This window comes from Argiope bruennichi, chromosome 2 (genome assembly GCF_947563725.1).
Source record: "Argiope bruennichi chromosome 2, qqArgBrue1.1, whole genome shotgun sequence".
Lineage (NCBI taxonomy): Eukaryota > Metazoa > Arthropoda > Arachnida > Araneae > Araneidae > Argiope > Argiope bruennichi.
This window is the reverse complement of record NC_079152.1, coordinates 99,103,656-99,130,310: the sequence shown is the minus strand read 5'-3', so window position 1 is coordinate 99,130,310 and position 26,655 is coordinate 99,103,656.

Genomic DNA, 26,655 nt, shown 5'->3' with positions numbered 1-26,655 from the left:
AAAATAGAATGTTTTGTAGATACACAAGTGAACAGAACTATTAAGGAAAAAATAGTACGTTTTTTCTTTCTTTTTTTTGTGGAAATAATTCACCTTAAGAACTCTCTTTACATTTTGTAGACATGCGTTTCCTTCATTTTCGGATTTAATCTGCTTTATAAAATAAAAAAGGAAAAATTCTTCCTCTTGAAAACACTAAACAATATTTGGCAGTTTTCTTAAAGATCAAACGCATGTAATATAACATTTAATACGTTATGTTAACGACCCTTTAAATTTATAAATAAAATTAAAACAACATAGACCGAACATTAGATTCCAAGATAATTCAAAACAAATATAAAATAAAATATTAAAATTAACAATTAAAAATATGAAAATTCAATAATATTTAAAATGTTAAGCAATACAGATATGCATTAAGAAACTGACACAGCTATTTATTTGATATTGTGAACCAAAAGTTTCTCCCTTGTCAAAAACTCCAACAAAACTTTATTACACGTAATATTATTCCTTAATTAATATCCAAAACTTAGTGAACTCAATTTATATTCTTCATTTTTGTTACCAAAGTATGTTCAGGTATATTTCAAAGTTGTTTTGATAAACTTTTTTTCAAATATTGTTTATTACTTGAGCATGATTTGAGTATTTTTCAAGAATATTCTCTGAATAAATTAAGTACATGCGCAATAAGCCTTTTACTTATTCTATTTTCTTGATTCTATTTTCTTGAATCAATTTTTTTTATCTTATTATAATGAGAAAAGTTTTCATGCTGTATTATAACGAAAAACCCCTTTTTTATAATTCAAGCACTAAAAATAGATTTATTGTATGAGGAAAAAACATGCTCCGAAATGACACACTAATGATGTCATTTAAGATTCTCTAAGAAAATACTCATTGTTATTAAAATTAATATTAAAGGGTAACTGCAAGTGAAGAGACATATAGCCCAAGGTTTCTATTATTTTAACTATGCTATTTAGTTTTCATTCCTTCGTAAATTATTTATATTTTGAAGCATGAAGTTGTTTAGAAGCAAGATCTGAATGACATCTGGTCAATTAGGGTAATTGGGAATGGATTTTGCTGACGTTGCTGTTTTCTTCCATTTGTTCTTGTGAGAAGAGAACTAAGTCTATATGTCAGCGAATAATCATGTTGTGGAAGGCTCATATTAAATGATGCCTTTTCCAGATTAAGTAATTAAATAGCCATTTTTTTGTTAGAACAACGAATTTTAGTAGTATATACAATCAATAAATTGATTCATTCTCAATTCAGCGAGATTTTAATTTTATCTCTTTCATTTTTTTTATTAGTGTATAACTGGAGCACTGAGGATTGGAATTCAGAAACATTATATTTATATAGCGAGCATATAATGAAAAATAAAAACAGGATCACAAACTAAACAGTCACTTCTTTTAAATGAGGCCAAGCAAAAATCAGATACTTAAACAGTGTATATATATATAAATTACATAAAAATTACTTTTTGAAAATTTCTTGAATTCTTCATATAAAAATTATTGAAAAATAACAGATAAAGCTAAGGCAAGTAAATATTACATTTAATTTTATTAATATTAAATGTTGTTTTAAAAAGGACTTCAGCTTTAAATATAATTTCATATAGCAAGATCCTTTAAATATAAACAACAACAAAGCATTACAAATAATATTTCAGTTTTGTTCCGGAATAAAATATTATATACTTAAAATATAAATGCGATATAACATAATCAGAATGCAAGACTAATTAAATGACGCACTATAATTCATAGCAATCGGAATTTGGTGTACACATAAACCTTCTTATTCCTAAGCACATTCGATTTCAAGTTCTTCGGAACACAGGAAAGTTCGAGTTTCTCTTTAGAAGACAAGAAAAGTTAATTTCCCTCTCAAAATAGACCATGTGTATAATAGTCTTTCAAGAGCGTGATGTCAATGATAGACTAATTTCTTAAAAATATTTATATTTATAATAGAGTTCGGCTTTGCTGGCGTTTATTGAAGATGTTTTGTTCGTACATTTCCTTTCTCGATTGAGTCCTCGAGAAATCTCTCCATTCACCAACTCATCAGAGTGAGTAACATTTAAAGAACAAAATATGCTCCGTGGCTATTAAATTAATCATAATGAATTAGGGAGGATGAATTTCAAACTGAAAACCACCTTTGAATTTCAAACTATCAGGAATCTGGGGCGATCGCAACAATCTCTTTAATCGAGCATTTGGGGCTTTTAGGTATTAATAAGTTAAAAAAATAATGAAAATATATAACGATGTAAATGTTGAAATTTACCACATCTTCATGACATGTAAATTTAGAACCCATAACACACTTTAATAAAATACGTTTTCTGTTAATGCGTTTAGATCTGGTAATGTCTGCATATCAAGCTTTTTAGCACATTTTTAGAATACGTATTTTTACTTTATCATGATTTTGAATGAAATTTTTGAAATTCGTAAGAAACATTCTTTTTTTTTTCTTATTCAAACTTAGGTGATCGGACTTATTTTCGAATCGAATATATTTATTACTTATTTTTAACTATCTTCTAATGAAATATTTTATTGCTCAGAACTACTTTATTTGAAAGCTGCATTATGGTATGCTTATCAGGAATTTTAATGTAAAATTAATGAATTCTTACAAATATTAACAACTAGATATAAGTATTTTCAATAATATGTTTGTAATGATTTATTTTGTCACTTAAATATGTCTTCTTTTTTTTATTTGTTCTACTAAACAATAATATTCCATTAATTATAGCTATGCTAAGTATATATGATCTTATGAAGTTAAAATGACTCATAGTTAAAAGACAATCTAAAATAAAAGACTATTTTTAGTTAAAATCTTACTGAATTCTGATGAAGATTTACAGATATGTATTATTATTAAAACATCATAATTCTTCCAGATTTCTCATTTATTAGACTCCACCGATGCAAGATTGCCGTTAGATTCATTTTTAATTCAAATTAACAAAAAGGAATTTATACATTTTTAAGTTACACGGAAACATCCTTTAAATAAGAATACGCCTACTACGTTCTTAAATATGGATTGAAATTTTTAAAACTGAATTTCATGCAATTCTCATTGCTGAACAAATAAAAATTTCAGAGAACTAGATAGTTAGCGAGCCATTTGCTTTGAAATTCTAAACAACAAAATAGTAAAGAATGTAGTATCTTTAAAGGTCAAACTATGTGTTAAAAGGAAAGCAAAGATTTTATACTAAGTTAAATTTTTAGTAATTGTTCTTGGCATGTTTGAAAGATAAATAAGGCTCTAATTCAGTGAAGATCTTCTGAAATGTCAAAGGTTTAGTTTGACAAGGGTGTGTGATATTGTATGCGCGGCCATAAGTCCGTGTTTTGATTTTGTACCTTTCAAGTTCGTAGCATTTTTCTCTTTATCCGCCGGCGAATGTTTTATTTAAAAGAAAATGTTGTGCTTTAGTTTGTTCTTATATTTATTTATTTCAGTTTTTACCGTGTAAGAGATAAAAACTATTTTTTAACGGGGAGTGGGGGGAAATCCCAAACACAAGTTAAATAAATATATTTTATGTTCCTTTTTAATTGCGAATTTTTTTTATAGTACTACAATTACATTTTCGCTAAATTCTAATTTCGATTTCATTAAATACCAAGGATTGACTAAATTAAAATTTCTTAGATTGAAAGTCTTTGTAGAGAAGGTAATATATACCATAATGAGATAATATTTGAATAAACAAACACTTCATAACATATATTTGGGATATATTTAAAAAAAATGTAGTAACAAAAATATAAAAAGCTAGCCTTTAAGAGCAAATAGACATTCTTTTCAAAAGAAAGTGTGTCTTTCTCATTTCCATTTTGGTGACAGAGGTCTATGATACAAAGCTTTCACTTCAGCAAACAGTTTATTCAACTAGAAAGAGAAAGAAAGAATACCAACGGAATATGTTTCTTCATATATGGCATGATGGTTTAATTTGCGAAAAACAGTGGTCTTGGAATTCCAGATCTGTCAGAGGACAAAATATGGACAGACTAGAAAGCATAGAAAAAGTGCTTTACTAATCGTTCAAGAAGCTAGTTTAACGCTGTTTGGTGTTTTCAACGTGTACATTAATTATTGTATTGTTAATATACCTTAATCAACCTTATAGTTTTGTGATGAAACAAATTCTTGGTAATCTCCTTCATAAAATACAATTTTCAGAGCTGTTGCCAAAGATGCGAAAATACCAGAATTATTTATTCTTGAATCAAAAGAGTGAAACTGTACATTTTGGCAATAGAATAAAAATGCAGAATTTATCAACATTACTGCAAATTGTAGCAATTACGCTAAGATGCAATTTTGGACACGGTATTTTTTAAATGATAGTATCAAATAATATTTGAGAATCGTTCCATCAATGACAAATCATACTAAGGCATTCGAAAGCAATTTTGGTCTCTTGTCTTTACCAATGATACTGTTTTCAAATATACCTTTTTTAATAAAATCGACTAATACATATGCTAGAGCTAGAGAAACAGTACAGCAAACATCCAGCAGTGAGCAAGAGAATACCCATTCTTTTCTTATCACCTAATTTTCTTGTTCAGTTGATCATAGATATGCGATTTCTATTTATTGAGATCTTTTAAAATACTAAAAATATTTACAAACATGTCATATTTAAAAAGTGCTATGCACAGACATATTCACAAAATTAATGCAGACTTTTTTCTCTCAACTTCAGGAAATACTGTTTCCAAGATGGGTTTGTTACATTAACGTATCGTTTTATTGCAACACTAGGGCTGTTTTGGAACGGATGTCGTAATATTGAACTACGGTCAGATGACGAGGGCGGCACCTGATCTGGCACCCCCTCTCCAAACTTCCGCACCACACTGGGAGGACATTTTACCCCGACTGCCATAGAAAGTGCACCAGACCCCCTTGCATGATGGTTCTTCTGTAGAATCGGGCCTCGAACCTAAAACCATCGGTGAAGAGACAAAAAGGCGAAGTCTTACCGGAACTGCTCTGTGGTCCGTTCTCAATTTAGGACGTTGTTGAAGAATATCTTGGGCTTATAGAGCATTTGTATAATGCTTCATTGATCATCAATTATCAGTAAATATACACTTAAAATCATTAAATAAATCTCCAATGCAGGATTTGAAGTGAATGTTGTCAAATTAATACCATTAAAAATTAAATTACGCTAATGCCATTAAAACTTAAAGTACACTAATGCCATTACAAATTAAATTATACTAAAGGGTGAATTTTGCGAAGTTCAATCTTAACAATTAATTGTTATGTTCAGTGGTTTAACTTGTAAATAAAGGAATTTTCCTTAATAGTAAACTATATGAAGCTGCAAATAAGTGCATCATGAAATATAATGAAGATTTTTTTTAATTGGATCCAATTTACTGTAGCCGAATTCAGCTCTTAATCACTTATAACAAATCCGACAGAAAAGTAATTTTCCTTATAGTATGTTAATTCGTGTACTCTCAGTAACTGAATAAAATAAAATTATCTATAACCCCCTTATACAATTTTCTCATCTCCAGCCTACCTTTCCTTTCCTTTCAAGATGCTAAAAGGGAATTAATTACTTTCTAACAAACAAGATCCAATATTTATCTGAAAGCTTAGTAAAGGATTTATTTCGCATATTCTACCTTCTCAGCAAAATAGTGTTGAGTGAAACACATTTAATAAAGAAACATATGTTCCAGCTTAAAATATAAAATATTTGATCACGGGAAAATTCAATGTATTGGAACTTTTATAATAGATTTTGGCAAATTCAGTTAATTCAGAAAACCATTTTTTTATGTTACCTTGAAGTATAAATTGTTACCATTAGCTTCATTTCGTTTATTTTTATACCTGTTTCCTTATAGCTTTTTATGAGCCTTCAATTTTTAATACTATATTCAGTAATTTAATATTATGTGTCCTTGATTTTAATTTATCCACTTTTTTTTCAATGGAAAAAATATCTCATGGTTCAAAACGTATGAAAAAATGCTTAAAAATTTGTAAATAATAATTTTGCAAATCATTTGTTTTCTAGCCCATGTTTGAAATTATTTAAGGTACGAGACTATATTAAAATGGCGATTTTTTTTTTTTTTTTTTTTTTTTTTTTTTTTTTGCGAAAGTATGATTTTTTCTTTATTTAATATTTATAATGTTTTAAGCGTTTCTTTATAAAACCATTTAAATTTTGGTTTTCTAAGTCTATTTTTGGGAAGTCTATTATTGGGACACTGATTTTTATATTTACATTTACATATATTTTAATGTTGTTTTACACCTTTAGATGCTATTTTCTCAAATACGGAATATAACAGAATTTCCTGATTCAAAGCTTCATAAATTAAAATCGAATGCATATTTTTTGTTTAAATTTGGTATAATAATTCCCCAATAAGTTCTGAAGTTTCCCAAATAGTAAATAAACAATCTATTTATTTAGAAATATTTTATGATCGTTTTTATTCCTGACAGTGGGCAAATAATTGGAAATTTCCTGTTATTTATCAGTCTAACACCAATATTTAAAGAATAGATAGAAATACAGCTTATTTTTTAGTTAAGGAATTCGATGTTACATTTCTTAAGCTATCTGCAAAATTTTAAGATTTTGAAGATTTTAGCTTCATATCTCCTTTTAGTCAAAAAATGCCATTTTTTTTAAAAACATTTCTTTTAATTTATGTATTTTTGTTTCATAGATGTTTTTTTTTTAATCTTCTTTATGCAAATATTCAAAAATATAACAGTTTTTGACTATTTAAAAAAAACATCTTGCATATAGTCACATAATTGAAATTGTCGATGTTGATTTGATGAAGAAATCGAGTGAATATAAGAAACTTTTAGCTGCCATAGATAACAAGAGAGCAGGGGAGTCTTTTAGCTTTGGTTTTAATAAATAAATAAGTAATAATTCATTTTTTTAAATTTAATTTTTGAAATAATTCTGTATTCATATTTAAAAAAATACGATGCTAAAAACTGGAAATGTATAACAATGTACTTGAGATTTATTTGGATATTGCATTTGGGTAAAAATTTATTGGGATTTATTTTCCTTTCTTCTAAGCGATTTTATATTAACTCTTTGTTCACTCTTCGAGACATTGAAATTGTTAAATGAATTTATATATAAAAAAAGGCTTAGGATTATGTAAATTTACTCTAGAGGAAAGCATTAATGCATAAAAATGTAAGAAAAGTAAAACTTGAATATTTATTGAATCCAAAATTTCATTTGAACTTGCATTTTTCTTTCAACTTACATTTGGAATGATGTAATCCTTGTAATAAATATTATGAAGAGAATAAACGCATATCCATTCCTTAAATAATTCTAATTACAATTGAAAGTTTAACCTTTCATTAAAAAATTTCATAGTTTTTTGCTAAGTATTACATATTTTAACAATATTTATTTTTATTTAAAGTTATAAGAATTGGAATCCTTAAATCGAAATTAATTTTATAAAGAAAAGAACAACTGCTTAAGATTGAAATCCTTACTTAAAATAGTTCAATTTCGGACTCCAAAAGATTATTGAACGAATGCTTTTAAAGAAGTGAAACGTGTTTCAAATAAATAATCTATACATTTCAATAATTTCTTTGCATTTCATATTAAGTATTTTTACTTAAAATTTACATCATACTTTTCCTACAAATCGTAAAGATTCAGAATTATTCTGAATCTCGTGAAGGCTATTATATAGGGTGTTCATTAATTATTGCCGGGGTTTCCGTACCTCATAACTTTCGAATAAAAAATATTACGCAAAAACCGATTACGTATTCGTAAATTACAACTCAAAGAATTTTATTAATGATATTAAAGTGTAAAGCGTGCACAATTTGCACTTTGTAGGCATTCAGCTGAAGGCGATTATGTATTCGTAAATTCGCTGAACAAATTTTGACTCGAATTGAGGATGATGAAAATTACCTTCGGAAATGGTTCTTCAGTGACGTATCCACTTTTCATGTGTCAGAAAAAGGGAATAAACATAACTGTAGAATATGGGGCTCGGAGAAGCCGAACGATTATCAAAAGTCAAAATTTGTTCAGCGAATTTACGAATACATAATCGCCTTCAGCGGAATGCCTACAAAGTGCAAATTGTGCAAGCTTTACACTTTAATATCATTAATAAAATTCTTTGAGTTGTAATTTACGAATGCGTAATCGGTTTTTGCGTAATAGTTTTTATTCGAAAGTTATGAGGTACGGAAACCTCGACAATAATTAATGAACACCCTGTATTTCTTGAATGCTGTCTCTCAACGGTTTATCGGTTTTGAGAGGCTTAACATTAGGGGGGGGGTTTGTGATTTTACTTTGTATTTAAAATATTCTATGCACTATAAATATTTTAGATTGTATTCAAAATATTCTATTCTCTAGAAATATTGTAACACCTCGTCATTCATTCTCTTGACGTTATAATATTTTGTTTGCTTGTTTTTCCAGTCTCTGGGACCATTTAAAATGTTTTTAAATGTTTGTATATATATTATTTTATATGCCAAATTCATGATAATTATGTTAAAAGCTGACAGAACTGAAAAGCTGATTAATGATTTTTAAATTGTATTCAGAATATTCTATCACTTAAGAATAACTCAGAACTGAAATCTAACTGCTTGATTCTACAAGGATGTTAAATAGTCGTGTAAATATTATTTTATATGTAAAATATTTCAAAATTCATGATAGTTATGTTAAAAACTGATAGAACACTGTTGGTAAGCAAAAATTAATATCTAAATTAATCTTGGAAATTAATCTGCGAAATCTTTAAAGGGATAGGTGATGCTTCCCAGCAATCAGCCATTTCTTTGTTGAAACGGTAAATAGTCTTTTATTGTTATTTTTATATGATTATTATAGAAAGAGTGAAACTCTTGTGGGAGTCCACAAAAGTTCAAAATGAGCTGGAAATAGTGATGGTGGTGGGTTGAAATTCTTTTTTCTCCGTAACTCTCTTACTACTGAAGATAGATATTTAATTTTTAAAGAGTAATTTTTTCATCATAATAAATTTCGAAGACTGCAATTCACGATAGATGAAATCATAAGTATCGAATAAATAAAACTTTTACAAATTAAAAAGATTATTGCAACAGCCCCAAATAATTAATAAATTAGAAAATATTTTAAAATATTTGTTATAAAGCAGAAGTGAGTTGTCAGATATATTTATGTCAGTTATTAATGTCGAAAGTAAGAAGACATTTCCAAATAGCTTTATTTTAAAAATAAAAAAATCTGAAACTACTATTCGTACAGAGAAAACAGAATTTCTAGGAGAAAATCATTTATTTACAAAAGTAAAAATGAAAGACGAATTCTTTTAAAAACAATAAACACTTACTATAAAATGCATTTGTTTTATTAAAATAGAAGCCATTTAGCAAACAAAAGATTAAACCGAAAGTAAGAATGACATGTAACATACATTTTTGTAATTAATGTTGATTCGAATTTAAAGATTTTAAAGAAATGTGACTTCAACTTAAAGTGCATTATCGATAAAAGATTTTTGAAATTCCGGAGGAAACTCATCTAAAATTACAAAGAAAATTGCACACGAGATGAAAGTTTCAAACAATATAAAATAAAAAAAGAAATAACCATTAGTTGCTAGAAAACAGAGTAAGTTTACGAACGCAACTTTAATTGAAATAACAAGAAAAATATATTAGCAGTGAAATAAAATAGGATGAACAAGTCAAAAAAGCAAACAAATGATAAAAAAAATCTACAAAAATCACAATTTAAAGTCAAAGCTAATATTTCTGCTGGCGAGTTTCAGAAATATTCGACAGTACATTACTTAAAAGGATTAAAAAAAAAAATTAGTAAATATCACAATATATTTCAACAATTGTCTGACTCAAATTGCACTTATGGTACCAGCTAATTTTATAACAAATAAACAGTTTGATTGACATTAGTTACTCAAAATTTCATTTTGGATAAACAAATAAATTAAAACTTATAAATATTAAGTTTGACATAAACTTTTAGCAATAATGTTATCTTAATTTTCAATTATAATAAAGGTTTCGTGTTAAACTTTTCTTTTAGGGGTAGAGGTATTTTATCATTTTTCTAACACACTGACAATATGTTTAAAATTTATCATGCATTTTGTAATATATGGTTCTACTCGTCAAAAAAATTATTTAATTTTTATATTAAGGATTCATTTACTAATTAGCAACATTCTAATTGCAAGAATGTTGCTTATAAAATGTATCTCATAAAAATCATTGGTGAAAGTTTCACCTTCTCACCAAATTTTTATTTTTTTTCTTGTATATTTGTATAGAGATAATACAGTAATCGTCACAAAATTCGAAATCGAGATTTTGAGATTCGAAATCGAGATCGAAACCGAGAAAAATTCGAATCTCCACATATTAGACCTCCCTGAAATCAAAATACACATTTTTGGAAAATGTTCATATTTCTGTCTTCTCTGACAAAATTTAAAAAAATCGTTGAGCTAGATGGTTGAAATTTGGTAATCGGTCTTAGATTTACTATCAAATTTCTAGTAATTCGAATCATATTTTCTGTAAAATCTATTAAGAGTACGTATGTCTGTCCGGTTATTTGAATATAATTAAAACAATAGATACAAAACGAACAGAGCTAGATAGATACAATTCTATACCCATAATTAACATCTATAGCCTAGACTAATATCAAATGTTGACCTAAATCCAACTACTAATGGACCGTCTATTGAAGTTTAATGCAATCCTTTAATTAAGCTGACTACTCTGAAATATAGATACAAAAATTAAGAGTAATATCATTCTCTTTAAAGGTCAAATGGCGTATAAAATACTATGCCAGAGATTTTACGAGAAATTCAGCTTTTAATAACTTACTTGTCATGATGAAAAGATAAATAACTATTTAATCCAGAGCAAATATTAAAGGGATATGTTTGCTCTATAGAGTATATACGATGTCTTATGCTTTGCTATACATCTAGGGACATCATTATCTGTGAAAAATAATCAGTAGGGAATATGATGGTTTGTCTTGTTGATGAAATATTTTAATCAGTTAAATTGACAAACAATGATAAAAGATTCATAAATGAGAATAAAGTATAAACACAAGATATTATTTTCTTTTCTTCTATCTTCTCAGCAAAATAGTGTTAAAAATGAATGTTATAAATAACGTGAATGACATGAAACCGGTGAAATACTCTGCTTCTCAGTTGTTTTAGATATAAACTTGCTGCTTTCAATCAGGTTTCTTATATTTAGCTGACTGCATAAATATCTTTATTCAAAAATAGGACTAATTAAAATTATTTTAACTAAGGGTAACTAACTAACAATTTATTACGTAATATTTGATGTTTTCTATGTGAAAGTAGAATTTAGTTTGAGTTCTTTCCTTTTTATTTCCAAATAAAAGAATATAGTTTTCAAATATATTTTTACATCAGGTCGTTTGAAATTTAGCAAAGAAGCAAATTCAGAATTCTCGAAATTAATTTTAAATGTAATTAGTGAAAAATTTAAATTTCTTAAACCGATCATAGCAGTACTTCAAATCATCATCTGGAATTCTTTTCATTGGTCGAATTTAATAATTTTTAAAGCAATATAAATAATTGACCACATGATGTAAATCCATTACCATTCAGAGAATTTAACATTGGACTTGGTATTTTGAATTTTCATATGTAAAATTCCTTTACAACAAAGCGTATCAAAATAAGTAGATGCATATTGCATATTATGTTTAAGTTACAATTTTCAGGTAATTATAAGACTAACTGAATAATTTTAAAGTTAATTTTTTCTAAAATTGGAAGATCTATGTTGGAGAAAAGATTCAATAACTTAATAGCGTTATTAGTGTTAAATTTAAGGACTGTTTTACTGAAATTAACAAAACGTATCATATTCTCTATTGAAAAAAATCATACTTCTCATCAACCAATTCACAAATAATCACAACACCATTTAATAACAATGAAGATTTCTTAACTTCATTTTCTTTATCAGCTTAAGCAGAAGGAAGAAATCTCAATCAGAACATGCAATCTTTTAGAACTATCTTGTTTTGTAAATACTGTTTTATTTTTTTTTCACAATATTTAATTTTGTTTAACAATACTTCAAAATAGCCTACATGGTGCTGGAAATATTTTATAAATTCGTTTCATTTTTTTATATTTTATTTTCTTTCATGCAGAAAATAAGTTATTTAAGTGAAAAATTCGATTTCGTGCTAAATTTCAATGGTAATTATCTTCTTGCTTCCAAAATAAATAATTTAATAAAATGATTATGTTTTTTTTTATGGATCTGTTAACAATTGGTGATGACAATTGATGGTGTACAATTAATTGAATTTTTACACTATCTTCGCAAGAATTTCTTTCTTGATCAGTGTTCGATTAAATAAAAATTTTGTATACGCCTAATACGCTTTGAACCGTCTGCCTACGCATTCAATAAATCATCACCTGCTCTCTACTATTTCTTTTTATTACTGCAGTTGGGGATGTTTGCTTACATATTTAACAAATATCAGCTGCTCCTTTCAACTTTTGATATAAATACAGCTTCGTTAAGCTAGAATTGATAATTTATTATTATTAATATCCAAGAATTTGAAAATTAATTGTCTGAAAACTATGCAAGCAAGTTTAATTATCTGTAGACATTAATGTTACGTTTTTAATTATTTTTCCTTTAAACATTAAATTATAGTTTAAATATTAAAAGAATAAATATTTATCCTTGCATAAAAATAAGCAGCATATAAATTAGAGCTATCTGTAAATAGTTAATTAAATTTAAATAATTTTATTTTATTTAAACAATGCATCTGTTTTTATAATTTTTTCTTTTAAAATTTCAATTTTATTATTATGTATTTCAATAATAAATATTTATTTTGGATGAAAAAAATTAAAAATATATTAATTAAGAGTATTTGTAAATTTTTAATTGAATAAAAGATATTCAAAAAGAAAAAAAAATCCTAGCCAGGTTTGAACGCGGACGTTTCGCATACAATACGGTTACCTAGACAACCATGCCATTGGGTTCGTGGGGACGGGAGTCAAGTTATCAGTATATTACTTCAAGCTTTACCAAAAGTTTGAGGACCATTTTCTCGAAATTGACTGGCCATTGCATTTTAATATTTTCATGAATGAACATTCTAAATGTATACTATCATGTGTATTATACATATCATTATTAAATCTCATCTCGATCTCAAATTTCAACCCCATGCCCTCCCCTTGTAAGCATATAAATATACATAAGAAAGTGTGTGAAGGGCTCATTTTTTTTTCTTTTTTTTTCGGTTTCTAACATTATTAGAAAACATTGAAATGAAACAAAACTGGTACTTTCATTATGGTGTTCTAAATGCTCTGCGCCATTATGTCGATATTTACTGTTTTAAAAGATATCTTTTGCTCTGTTGCTTCGTCTGGAATATCGCTTACAAATGCGCGTTTTACACATTTTGCGCTTGGCGTATTTTAGCTCGTGGTCTTTTCATGGTAAATTGAATCAGCTCTTCAATTTTGTGATTGATTTTTCTCCCTATTTTGTACTGTTTCTGAAAGAAGATCTGAAAGTTGATCACATTATGTGCTGCCGGTGTCTCTGTAATCAATCTCAACGTTCTGTATATAGCCACTTTGCTATAATCAAACACTAAATTTGTAACGATAATTTACGACATTCTCAAGTAAATGCGGTGTAGATGGTCTTTAAAATATGCCTTGTGTATTAAATGCAAGCTCTGAAAAAACAATATAATATAAAGCAATTAACTTTGTTCATAAAATCGTCATTTATTTTATTAGGGTGTCCCATAAGCTTTTTTCCTATTTCTAATACGAGATGAATGCATAATATTTACTGTTTAAGATAATATTTATTTTGTTATACAAGAACCCGTTTGCTCTATTACTTTCTTCCATCTCTCAGGAAGTCTCGTTATTCCTCCTTTCCAAAATTGTTGCGTATTGGACAAGAAATAATCCTCGAGGTACGCTTTTATTGCGCTGATGGATTTAAAACGCTTATCGCGAAGAGAATTTTTTAAGGACAGAAAGAAGTAATAATGAGATGGAGCGAAATCTGGAGAGTTTGCAGGATGCGGTAAAACATCCCAATCAAACCGCAAGAGCTTTTCTCTTACGACTAATCCAATATGTGGTCTCGTGTTGTCATGATGAAAAACAACGCCTCAAAGGTTCATTAATTCTGGCCATTTTTTTTTGCTATGGGAGCTTTCAATTGATCCAGTTGATGACAGTATATCGTAGAATTTATTGTCACGTTTTTTGAAACAATGAAGCGTAACATGCCTTAAATGTCGCCTTTCGCTACCCATGTTTACCCTATGGAATAAAGTCTTAAAAGAGTACTGTGAAAGAGCTCTGGGACGGCTGAAACCGATGACATAGACGGCTGATAGATAAGCTTGCATGTTTGCACAAACAGAGCCAGATATCCTCATTCATAGCACGATGAGGAAGAAAATTTTGGGACACCGTAGTAGAAAAATAACTGTAAAATAATAATACAATCTTTATTGATATAATATTTATAAAATTAATTATGTAATGTCTTATTACACTCAAACATAATAAAATGACCTTTAACATACTTTAAAAAGTGATACCAGGATTCCCCCACGTAAAAATGATATCATCTTATCTATTTATGACATTCCAACAAAATCGAAATTGCAACCTTGTGAAATTTATTTCTATCAAATTATTTGGCACTCAGGGATTTATTACTCTTTCTAAGACAAGCAATAAAAAAAAAAGTTAGACGGATAAGTCAGCATCGGAGAGAAGGTAAGTGAACCATAAATGTGGAATAAATTGCAGCAATGAATGTCTGCAGACAGTTACCATTTAAGGAAGATTCAATTCCAATCCCAGCCTAGTACCCTTTTCACCCTATCTTTTAACGGCTTGAAAGAGTTTTGTGAAAGATTTTCATTCGCAACGACCATTGTAAACAGACCAAAATTCTTCTTCTGATGAATATTTTATTTTTCGTTTTTAGCGCGTTAACAATGGATTTCCGTCGGCAGCCATTTTTATTCTTTTCATTCAATCAGTCATCGGAGATGAGTTTCTGGATTTGTAGGTGCTGAGTATCTAAATAGGCACCGAAATGATGTCTTTCATAAAAATATAGCGACGGATAAAATATAATACGTAGAACCGAATACGATCTTTCAAAATGAACTTTTGCTAGCCTTTTGTGACAAAAAAAGAAAAGGAATTGAAAGGAGAACATGATAGGAGATTAATAATTCGAGAAAAGTATTTTTTTATTCCTTTGCTAATCGTCAAATGGTGATTTAAAGTGAAATAACAATATTGTATTTCATGAGAATTTTATACTCTTCAAGAAAGTTTTTACAGAAAGGAATTTAATCTTTAAGGCACAGAAAGACTAGAAAAAAAGTTGCTGAAAATACATTTTTAAATGGATGGAAGGATTAAATGTTGTTTATTGATCTAGATGTGAAGCATTTTGCTTATATATTTGGCAATCGTTTAATATCACTTTGATCATTTTTTACAGTTTTGTTTACAAATTTTATAGAAAAGAGTATCATATTTCCTATATTTAAATATTATACATCCATATAATTTAAGAAAATTCATAAACAAAATATAATCTCATCTTACTCAATCCCATGCTTTAAATTACTAATTTATTCTTCCAAGTATGCCTGATTCAAAAAAAGTCAAATTTTCAATGTTTACAAAGGCATTGTTATAAAATATTTAGACAAATTCTATAAAATGCCTGTACTACAAAATTTAATAATAATCTCTGATAGCGTCACATTAATATAATAAAAGTAAACAAATTATGCTAAATAATTTTTATTTAAAAAAACTAAGTCAACAAGAGTAGCTTCCGTAAAACCTTCTTACATTCCTCTAACAAAGGTTTGCATAAAAATGTGAATTTTGGGCTGTGAAACTTATGAGTGCTCAGATTTTTATTTTCAGAGCATGAGAATTATATGCTTCGTCATAGAGTTAAAAAAACCTACACAAAAACGAATGTTTATTTCTAATGTCTTTTTTCTATTAACCGAATTTGACATCGAACTACAAGTTAATCTCATGATTGCATACCACAAAACTTTCATTTAAGTCATTGTATTTTATGCGATTAGACAGGCAGACAACCCGTAAATAGGCATAGTTTCAAATTTGATACATATCTACAGTTTAATACAAAAAATATGAACCAAATTTTATTCATCTAGTTTAAGTTTTGCAATCATTATTTTCACTTGCAACCAGATTTTTTTTGTGAATGTATTTCATTCATAATTAGATTGAAATATATAAATTTCTTCAAATTCCAAGTGTTTTTGAATTAGCATGCTCATACACAAACAGAAAGACTTATATCAGGTACCTTTCCGCTAGCTGGGGACAAATGTCGCCAATTGTAAACCAAACGCGAATTTGGTGGAATTCTACATTATTTGGCGATTTTTCGCTTGCGTCCAGCTAACGGATTGTGAACCAAACGTGAATTTGGCGTAAGATATTTGGCGGGATTCTACATTATTTGGCGATTTTTCGTTTGCGCCCGGCTAACCGAAAAGTACCTTATATAATTTCATAGATGCGTTTTTCGGACTGGGGGTGGCATGGAGGTGGAGCTTCATCGAAATCATGGGTTCGAATCTTGTTTTGAGTAATTGCAATATTTTTATTACATACTTTACATTAGAGATTACATAAAAGATTTCAGAGAAAGTAAATACTGCAATTTAACAGATATTTAAAACGTAGAGTTTTTTTCTTTCCTTTTAAAAGTTTATATAACAGACGATATCTGGTTTCCTTTTATTTGATTCAGTTTTATAAGTATGAAAAGTGTTTAAATATTAGTGCATTATGAGCCTAATTATAATAATTATTTTTAAATAATTAATCTCAATAATATACATAATGCCCTGAAATACCTAAGACATTTAAATCATATAACAAGGATAACATACCCGGTTACTAAACTTCAGCAATACGAAAATCTCAATATTGTTGTTTGAACACTGATTTTCTATATTTACTTTCTATTATGCTAAGTTAAGAAGAAATATTGTGATAGTCAAACTATTCGAACTTGTGATGTTGACGATTCTTCATGTTTCCCACTTCCCTGTGTTCGAAAAACTCATTTTTGGTATTGCGTTTTACAGTCGGTCTATTGTTATGTTTGTCAACACGATAACTCAAAAACGCTTCAAAGTAGACGGCTGAAATGTGGTATACGGAATTACGTCCCGATTTGTAGAATTTATCACATTTTTAAATAAATATATTCAAAGAAACCTGTCTAGGGTTTTGATTACATCAGAGCTGCATATCCGCAAAATGTAAAGAGCTAAGTCGATAAAATTTGGTTTGGTTCACAGGTTTAGTATTTAAAATATAGATTATTTTCAATTTTTTAATCAAATCCATCAAAAGGTTGACTATGTATTTTGCCTGTTAGTCTGTTAGGGTTCGTCTGTTACTTTGCTTTTTCGCATAAATGAACTGATTTTAATCAATGAAATTCAAGTATGTTATCTTGCGACTATATATTCAGCTATGTGTAAATTTTGGTAGCCGATTAACTGGCGAAAAAAGTAAAAAAGTTCCAAAACATATTATTGCGACTTATTTCAGTAAAAAGGCTGGATTCATGCTAAAGATCTATATTACGTAATTACCATTCACCAATGCGATGCAATGTATTCGTGGGTTTACTCAAAGTCCACTATTTTAAATGGAGGCAAGGGAATAAGATCTTCATTGAGAACAAGCGAGAAAGTTTGGGGGAGACCACAAACTCTATTTCAATTGGAATTATTATTCATTCAAAAAATAAATGAACTCATTGTTGTTTCAACAATCGGGAAGAAAGGAAGGAACCAGTAGATCTGAAATGAACTCATGATTATAAATGTCCACAGATTCTCTCTCAGTACCAATAAAAAGCGTTTTTCCGCCATTTAAAAAAATCACGCAACTCAGATGCTATTCAAAACAACTACAGAATATCGACTAAAGTTTTTATATCGATACGTACTTCTGAAGAACCATCTGTAGAGTTTTGTTCAACGTGGTATATGATATGAAGTCTAGGTGTTCCAGTTGCCATACAACTAAAAATGCTGTAAAATATTTCAAGATATTAGATATAAAACTCTATTCATTCCTTGGCTGCTTTCTTCTTAAACAAATTTCGAGAAAAATTAAAGCGTAAGCGAAAAGAAACGTGTGGAGAGATTGATTATTTGAGAAAAGAATCTTTCTTTAAAAGACCGCGTAAAAAGTGGATGTACTTTAAATACCCTTAATCCGTTACCTGGCAATGTTACAATCTTCGAAAAAAGCCTTTTTGAAGCGATATCTAATCCCTCAGATACATAATGGCAACGAAAAAAGTGCTGAAGTAACGTTCTGTTATGAATTGGAAAGATATAGAAGTCAAGTATTAGTTTAACATTAAGAACGATAGGGATGAATGTCTTTATTCCCTTTTACATTGTATTGATTTTCTGGATTTTTTGCAATATTTTAGTTCTGATTTTTATTAGAAATGTTATAATTGCATTAATATTTTGTATAGTTTTTTAGATAAAAGAACCAAAAATTTTCAGTTTTAATTTTCAAATTTTTGTAACGTACTAAATTTATATCTACAAATTCTGATATTTACTTTGAGGTCTTCTAATTTAGAATAAAATGTGAAAAACAGAAATAAGATTTTTTTTTTCGTGAAAGCATGCAGAATTTGAGATGAATATTTAAAAAAGACAGTTTTTTTTCTTCCCTATATTTAAGAAATTTAAGGAATTTTAAGGATGTATAAAAACAAACAAAAGTAGCTGAATGATTATCAGAATAGCCTCAGACTGTCCATTCATAGTTTTGGGAAAATTAGAAATGTTAATTAAAGGATATAATACATTGAATTAATGAAATACTGTTTTATTTTTGCGGCCACATTTTTTTTACTAGAATCAATGGCTAAGTTTAAACTGATTCTCTTTTGCATTACATGACACTCATGATTCTCTAAAGAAAATATTTTTAAGCATTAAATTATAATAGACATTAAACTTACGTTGTTATAATAAAGTTACATTTGTTATGTTTATTATATAAATCAGCCTTCCTAATTGGGTCAATCATAATGCCATCAGAGATGTAGTTTCATAATTGTATGTTGTCTTTTACTACGCTGTAACTTCACTCTTTGTTTTTTTAATGAAAGCTCTACAGATTATAAAAATTATCTTCTTTTTCATGGATTTTAACAATTGATGTAAATCATTTTATTAAATATTTTATAAGACGATGAACCTGATTTACATTTTGCTTCACAAAGAAATGCCTTGTTAAAAATTATACTTTTTTAATTCAGAAAGAAATTGCAGGGCATTTAAAGCTGACGTAATTATAAGATATTTAAAAAGATTATTAACATTCAAAATATATAATAGGAAAATTTATGTAAGTTATATTCACTATATTTAAAAAGATTGTATAATATACATCAATTATATATGTATGATTTAAACAGTTTAATTATTCATATTAGATTGATTAATGTATTAAATCATATGGATTTTAAATAAAATCTATATGATTAAAATTAAAAAGATTAAATAAACTTAAAAAGTTAAATTTAAAAATATTATTTTTTAAATTTTAAAGTAATTTAGAATAATTCTGAAAGGTAAAATGTTTTAATGCATTGCAGAAACACATTAAAATATCAATTATATTTTTTAAATATCATTATCATTTAAAAAATTAAACTATCGTTAATGCTCATTTGCCCCAATGAATGACATTTGTTTAGAATTCGGTAATTCTCTGTAAAATCGTGTAGTGTTATTATTCCATAATATCAATATAAACAACTATTATGTGGGAAGATCAGAATTTAAGTATTGATGAAAGCGTTATTTTTTCGTTTTTATGCTTTAGTAAACGACTTTCAATTGCACTTCCTAGTTTTCTTTAAATTCTATCTAATATTCGATATGAAATTGAATAATATCTATCTGATCATTCAAAATAACAGTTTATTTTTTGAGAGTTCGTTGAAAACTTATATGTTTAAATAATTACATTCTATTCCAGAAAAATGATAATTTTTTTGAAAAATACAGATTGAATGAAACTTTAGCTTTTAAGTGTAGAATGTTTGAGAAATATCGCTAAATTATTCTTCTTATACGAATTAAAGATGATTGAAAATCATGTTTTTGTTCAGTGATGTTAAAAATGAATGATATGAGTTCTTGTATTTTCATGTAAATTTCTTTCGATTGTTTCGATTTCTTTGATAATAGTGTGTTTAATTTTTATCAGGACCCGTAAAGTTAATGATTAGTTTCTGAATGTTTCATATAATTCAATAAAAACAAAACTATAGTTAATCATAATTCTTCTTAGGTTGCATCTTTAATATTTAAGATTTTCAAAATCAAATTCCTAATTAGTGATTTTGATATCATGATTCAACAGGATTCTTTTTACTATTCATGATTTTGACTTTAATAGAGAATCAAGTAGTTACACGCTAGATTCAAAAGATTGCCAAGTAGCAAATCAATTCATTTCAAATATCTCCTTTTCTGGAATGATCCTATTCAAACTAAATGTTTATTTTATGATATTTATAATGTGCCAAAAATATATACGGTTTATTTTCTTCCTACAAATACTTAAAATATATCTCATGCATGACACATTTTTTTTTGTAAAATGTCATAAAACACATTCGTAGAATTTCATTGCAAATTATTTTGACCTCCCTTCACATGTTTTATTCGAATGCAATACCTCACAATACATTTTTATTGTTTGTATAAGGCACTTTCAACTCACTTCTGCTTCACATTGGTGCACTATTCAACGTAAGTTTTTGCATTTGAGGTATTAGAAAATAGAATTTTCTAATGAAGTTTTACTGAGTGATTTCTTAACACCAGAACGTCGGAGATTTCGATTACCCTTAAACGTCCGCCAGTATTGTTTCGACAGCGCGATATAAAATATATAAAATAATTGTAATAACTATATAATTGCAGGACTATTGTTCAGTAGGGATTAGTTTTAAGATTTTTTTTAATTTTATTTCATGTAATTATCACATATTATGACTCTTTATATCATAAAAATCTGTAACAAAACAAATTACTTAATCTTGTAAAATGAAATAAAGCAATAATATTCATAAATATTAGTATAATAAGCCAAATCCTAATTTTTGTGAGAAGGCAAGTTTTATTAATCATTATTTATCGTTTCTATTCTCAATGTTTTGTACATACCTTATTTGCAATGGATACAGTGATATTCAATTTTTCCTATACATTTTCCGTATACCATTTTCATACAAGAAACACACATTTTTTAAGTTGCATTTCCATTACACTCTTTAATTTCGCACTTTTTGCGTATTAGCGAAGTTTTTATTTCTTTAAATTCAGTATTTATTACTGGAATATTATCAATTTCATCTGCACTTTCTTCAGATTCTTGACAGTCACTTTCATGCAATCTTATGTCTTCATCAAAATCTAAATTAGAACAAGACAACTCAGCACCATCCGATTCATTCTCAGAAAGTTCTCGCAACAAATTAGCAATTTCATCAGGGCTTAAACCTTTTCTACAAGCATCGTTTCAGGGTGTCCGCTCTGCACAAGGTTCGAAAATAGAATGGCATTTTTTTTATGGGCACATAAACAAATGCTATGTAACAAACACTTAGACGCAGCAAATTTAATATAAATGATTCAGTTCCGCTGTGAATCCAATAAAACACTGCATTTAAGATCAAAGAAATGTGCGATAATATTTTGAGAAGTATGTTTTACCAATGGTATCTACTTACGACAGTTATTTATAATAATAAATTGCTTTGGTATCGAAACACACCAGCGGACGATCTAGTAATCTTAGTTGTAAAATATCTCCTAATTAACCTAGAACAACAAAACTTTCCATGTGTATTCAACATGGAAAATGATTAAAAGTCAAGAAAAAGTTTCAAATTCCGTGCAAAAATGTGGAAAGGAGAAATAGCTAAACTTTTTAAATATTTTCATCATGTCACAAAGTTAATCATAGTGCATCATTTAAATTTAAAAAAAAATGTTTTTTGTCGGATATATTCTTTTGGAAATGGACTTGCACCTCATACAGCATTCAAGCAAATTTATATTGCCTTCCTTATATTCTAAGCAACTGAAATATGTAACTATATCATCTTGCTCAGTCATTATATTCCAACATAATCAAAATCTCCATCTCGAAAAATTTATTTCCACAACGTTATTTGTTACTCCAGGAGTTATTACTTTCCGCCAAAAATAAAAATAAAATAAAATAAACGTTAGACGAGCAAGTCAATATCGGAAAGAAAGCAAGTCAACCGTAAATCTGGAATAAATTGAAGCGATAAATGTCTGCAGACTGCTGCCATTTAAGGAAGATTCCCTTCCAATCCCGGCATGGCACACTTTTCCGCCTTTTTTTTAATGGCACTTCTCAAAGATGGTTCGGAACGACCATTGTATACAGACCGGAATTCCTTTTCTGATAAACGCTTTATTTTTCGTTTTGACACGTAAGCAAAAGATTCTTGTTCGAAGTCTTTTTTTTTTTTTTTTGCTCTTTTTGGTTCAATCTAACATCTGAGATGAATTCTTAGCGTCCGAGGTGTCAGGCAACTAAATAAGCAGAAAAATGAAGACTTTTATAAGAATATGTTTTAGAATAAGATATAACTTTTCCTATTGAATGCTTTCATTTAAAATGAATCTCTAGCGAGAGTTTCTTGATAAAAATGAAAAGAGAAATATGACAAGGGATTGATTATCCGAGAAAAGAACTCCTTTTTAAATGTCATCGAAAGTTGACGCACTTTAAATAATCATATTCCTCTCCAAGAAAAGGTTCATTTTTCGAGGAAGTCTTTATTTTGAAGAACTTAATCCCTGAAATATATCATGATAAAGAAATAGTATGAACTACTGCTTTGTTAGAGCTGTGCAGGAATGAAAAGTATTTATTATTTGAGACTAAAATAACTCTTTTTTTTATTTTTAATAATTGTAGAAGCCATGGTGTCTATTATGATTACTATGCAGTTAAGGGATAATATTACATAACTTGAAATTAAAAGTGTTTATAAAGTATGACTAATATTTAGATGGAAGAAATATTTTTTTTAAATTAGTCAACCTAGACGAACCATTTTAACCAATGGCTTTCAGATATGCAATTCATATGATTCCATTCTATAAAACATGACAGTTTTTATTAAAAATGGTAATTCGAGACAACAGTAAATGCATATCTTGATGGATTTTAGCAAGAGTATTTTAAAATGAAAGAAAAAAAAAACTCATATTTATATTCTTTAATGCAATATTAAAAAAACCCTTTGTTTTAACTTGTCTCCTATAATAGTTTTCAATAAATGTATAAATACTATTAAACAATACAAAATGGAATGCTATCGTTTTCTTCCCATAATATGTCTTAACTTTTATTAGATATTACTGATCATAATGATTAATTGAAATTATAGAAATTAATTTCAATTAATCATTATGATCAGTATTAATTTTTTTTTTTTTTGCAAATGTAATTTAGAAATGTGCTAAAGTCTTTAGTTGAAAAGGTTCAGATTCTTAAATGCAAATATATATTGTATAATTTTTTTAAAAATCTAAACATTGAATTTTATACGCTTTATGATTGGTTGATAGCTAGTCACCTGACCTATAGCATTTGAGGTTTGTTTTGCCTGCAATTTTTGAAATATTTAATGAAAATTATTATTACGACGAAACAAGTATTCACATTGCACTTGGGAACAAAATGGAACAAATGGAAACAATGGAACAAATGGAAACAAAAAAAAAAAAAGGAAAGGAAAGTTAACAGTAAATAAGTTTAAAACACTATTATTTGCTAATTCCTCTTTTAGGAACACCGTATGTTGCAATACGAATGAATAGCTTTCCGGTATTTTTATCTTTAGCGAGTGACGTAAATTTTTCTTTCTGTCGGTTAGCAATTATTTGAATACTTAAAAGTATATGTGCTAATTATGCATTGTTTTTTTGGGAGTCCAACGATGAAGATGGGAGAAACAAAATATGAAGAAAGACCGAGAGAGAATCTCCTAAAAATAAGAATAAAAAAGCTGTTCATGAATCTGCAAAGTTGGAGGCAAAACGTGAAAAATTGGATCAGTAGTTAGAAACTGGATATATGGGCAAAGTATGTTCTCATTGTGGGGCTTTCATTTCTGAACCGAAAGTAGGTCGAATTATCAGTGGTGTTTAAACCTTCCTAACTGGAATTGACGAACATCGTGTAAATTATTGGAGAGCATTATTACAGTAAAGCAACCCACCCACACACAGACAGGCATATATATATATATATATATATATATATTGAGGATCATTATATCTAGAATGAATTATAAGTCAAACAGTAACTTTTGATCTGTTACATAGGACTCTCTTTTGTGCCTAAATTTTAAGATTTTGTTGCGTTAAGCTGAATTTGTACTGCAGTTGTTATTGCATGATGGAGATAAAAAAAAATTATTCTTAATTTGTGCTGGAATAATTTCAGAAATAAATCAAATTTGATTTTGTGTAGACACAATATGCAATTAAAGCAAAATATTCTACTTTACATGTAAGTATATTGAAATATCTCTATTACGAAAAAAAGAAATAAATATCTGTTTCCTTTTAATATTAAAGCTATAGTAATAGAGAGAAAGATTATATATGTGAGAATTTGATTATAGAATTAAAAAAATATTATTTTTATTCCAAAATAACATAAATTATAGCAAATGAACATAATAAATGATAACAAATATTTTTTACCAAATAAATTTTCTTTCCAAACAAGAGCAACTTAACAAGTTGTTATAATTTGATTTTATAGCAATTTTATTTAAGAACTTGTGAATCACTGGGATCAGTTATAAATACAATTTTATAACAAAGAATTTTATTTTCTAAGAATATGGAAATTCAAGCAATATAAGAGGATTTAAATATTCTTAAATTCGTTTATTTTATGAAAAGATCATTGAAGGAAAACAATGAATTTAAATTAAAATATTTGCACATCTGAAGGGAATGGGAAAAATTATTGTACTTTTTTCTTGTTCTTACAGTTTTATAGACTTTTTCGTTTTTATGACTCTTTTCCAGTCATTATATTACATTATTCAAGTCCATTTGTGGTTTATGTTTTAATCCTTTTCGACTTTTATTATTAATGAGAGGTAAAAAAATGATGAAAGAAAAAAAATATTTTTTAAACATATCCAATTAAATGTTTTAATAATATTTTTCTAATTTATTATAGAATTTTTAATTATTTATATCCAAATCAGTTATTTAAAAACCTAAGTAGTAAAAAGAGTAGTTAGTAAAGTGACTTGGTATATATATATATATATATACAAAAAATTCCGATAGGCAAAAATTTAAATACATATTTTGAATCAGTAATTTTACTTTGGCATGCATTAAAAAAATTTTAAATTTATTTTTTAAAATTAAAATTAAAATTTAAATTAGAATATATATATATTTATGTTTTATACTCTATTTTTATTTCCATTACAATGCAAACATTTTTTTTAACATTTTGATAGCGACAGTAAATTTATTTTCATATTTCATGTCTTTAAAACTATACAATATTCCAAAATTCAAACAAGATTTGAATTTTGCTCCATTTATACGATAGTTGCCACTAAACCACGTAGCATGTTAGCTAATAATTCAAGTTTATTGAAAATAGGACTTTATTTGAAGGAACAATGTATTTTCATTGTTGAGAAATATTTTATAAATAATGAATCTTTGGTAGCTACAGTTCATAACTTACGCAAAAAGTATAATTAATGTTACATTTATTAAAGTCTAAAAATAATTCAGTTACTGTATGAGTCATTCGCTGGTCACATAATTTCATTTTTTGGTAGTCAGAATGGCCTCCCATATTATTAACTGACTAATGACCAATGACTGACTAATGACCAATAATTTCAAGATTTCATAATATTTTAGTAAAGAATTAAAGACTGAAATTTAAAAATCAGAAAAAAAAATTAAATACTTCTAATTTCTTATACACTAAAATAAGAGTGATTTTAAAATTGTAAACTTTTCTTTTTACTCCTCTGAAACTATTCTCTTTATTCCACTCTTATTTCTACTCATTTTCCTTTCTTTCAAAACATACTTTAAAGGCTGAAAGTTTCATTTGAAACGATGGAAAAAGTACAATTTTATTATCACAGACTTTTATGCCTTGAAATTCGCATTAACTTATCTGAAACTCCACCTTAAGCAATTCATAGGAATGGCACTGATAGCTCAAGATAAAATATAACAATACTTCCTTAAATCCCATCCCTCTCCGAATGATATATTTCATTCTATCATCCTAAACACCG